The following is a 2,543-nucleotide window of genomic DNA, read 5'->3' on the forward strand; positions in this document are numbered from 1 at the left end:
TATATATATATATATATATATACATACATATATATATAATGTTATTTTCTTATAGTAAAACGATTATGCATGTTACCCGTAGTTGCATTCTCTTCATTCTTATGAGTTGTTTTATTAACATCTCTATCTTTAAAAATATGATGCAATATCTTTATATATAAAAGTTGTTAAGTCGATATACGAAACATTTTTATTTCAATTTGATGACATTTTTTTTATAAATTTTTAGATTTTATTATTCTAATTATTTATTAATTTATATTTTTATTACTTTCCACGATACTAAATTATTTATTTGTCTTTTGTTTTCAAATTTTTCTTCACAAATTTTTATACTCTATCATTTTAAATATTTTCATTAATTTCTAGTTTTATTTATTTCATACAATATTAAAACATTAATTTTCTTCTTTGCTTCTATTTTTTTAGTACAATTACAATACATTTATTTATCTCTTTTTACCATTTTTTCTTTAGTACAATTTCAACACATTTCTTCAATTAGAGCACTCTTAGAAAACATTTGAAAAAAAAGATTCATGGATATATATTGTTCTCTTTATCATCCTTGTTAAATTCTAGATTATATTTTTGTTGCTTGAAATTCACTCCTATAAGATTATTTGAATCTAAAGTTTGAATAATTATCTTGACCACACTGGAGGATCTTTGAATATCAAACTTTTTTTTTTTATTCCTACATATTATAACATTTTCAAAGTTAACATAAAAAAGAAATAGCAAAGACGAGTAGAAGTTGATCCCTTCTTCTTTTTTTTTTTTTCTATACTACTTTCTTCTCTAAATTTTTGTCATCTTTGTTATCATCATTCTTCTTTATTACATTTCTCTGAACTATTTTTTATTATGAAATTTTCATGGTACAAATTCAAAGTTTCAAAAAATTATTCTCCTTAGTTTTGTATTAACATTATCCATACACTTTTTATTTTTAAATTTAATATCTTTATATATAAAAGTTGATTAGCAACTAAAGGAAATATTTCCCTCTCAAATCATGAATAAATTAATAAATTAAGTATCTTTATTAAAATATGTAAATTAATTATATTTATTAAAATATTTCAATTGATTTTTTTATTTATAACGTGTTTAATATTTTAATTTTTTTAACTATTCACATCCTTTAATTTATTTAGATTTTGTTGACCATTTACATAATTTCTCCAAAAAAAATAAGTGATTTTAGGTACTTTATATAATAACATATAAAGTAAGATGGTCATATAGTTAGTTTTTCCTCTTAAGTTAGGTACATTTTAGTAATTGACTTTATATATTTTTTTGGAAATATTTTTTCAATTTGGTATTAATTGTTGTTTTGGTAAATGTGTTTATTAATTATTGTAGTTCAAAAAAAAAATCTTGATAAAAAAATATTGTAATTATTATTATTGTAACACCCTGATGTTTAACTGCGCGGGTGTATTTTTTTTTTCAAAACAAATTCATAAAAACAAAGAAATAAAAAAATAAATACTTTTGGATAAATTATTTAAGTCGTAACATAACGTCAAAGTCTACAAATATTTACAAGCAGCAGAATAGTTTTCGAAATCAAAATCCAAAGTATTCAAACATCAAAATACACCAGGGATATGAGGCCTATCAAACATAGCTCATACCCTTGGGGTATTCTCGGCAGACACATGTACAAAAGCACTGCTCCAAAAATTTTAACTCCCCACATCACATCAAAGAGTGGTACATGGAACCCATCAAAATAAAATGTCAAGCTGACAATATTGGTATAGGTACAGTCTTTCAAATTAAAATAAACACAACCCAAATAAGAAAGACATCTAGTCCTTATACGTCAACCTAATATGATCATTCTACAAAAAACTATACATCCCGAGTGATCTTCACGCGCCCCGCAAGATCCTCCTGACACAGCTCCAGTCAGGTGTGTCCAACTACGTTCCCATCCACATGGTACTAACCGGTGGGAAGATCCTGGTTCTCATCTGAGGGCAAAGCCCAGATTTCCACAATAGTTGTAAAGGTCACCAACAAAAATTAACAATTAACACATAACATTTAAGTTTTAAATGCACAAAATATCCTTTCAACTTAGCATGCACCTTAAAAGGGTTTCCATATGCCAAACATGCATAAACAAAGTTGAAAAATAAAGTTTTAAACAAAACAACATGTATGTATTCGAATACAGCCTTCTGTATTTGACTACACATAAGTCAGTAGCAAAAATATGATGTCTGTATTCAAATACACATCAGAAAACTGCAGAAAACAGCAAAATTCAACTTTTAAAAGGGTTTCGAAATCAATCAACACTTACACACAAATCCAAACAACCACATCTTAATCCAAAACCCTCCTCGAATGGTCGTAAATAATAATTGTACCGCCTATCACATGCCGAAGTACTAAATTACCGAGGTGCTACCTATCACGGGTCAACACGATTTTCTAAAAATGTAAATCGTAAATGTACCGCCTATCACAGACTGAAGTACTATTTACCGAGGTGCCACCTATCACATGTCAACACGATTTAC

Source organism: Cicer arietinum, chromosome 6 (genome assembly GCF_000331145.2).
Source record: "Cicer arietinum cultivar CDC Frontier isolate Library 1 chromosome 6, Cicar.CDCFrontier_v2.0, whole genome shotgun sequence".
Lineage (NCBI taxonomy): Eukaryota > Viridiplantae > Streptophyta > Magnoliopsida > Fabales > Fabaceae > Cicer > Cicer arietinum.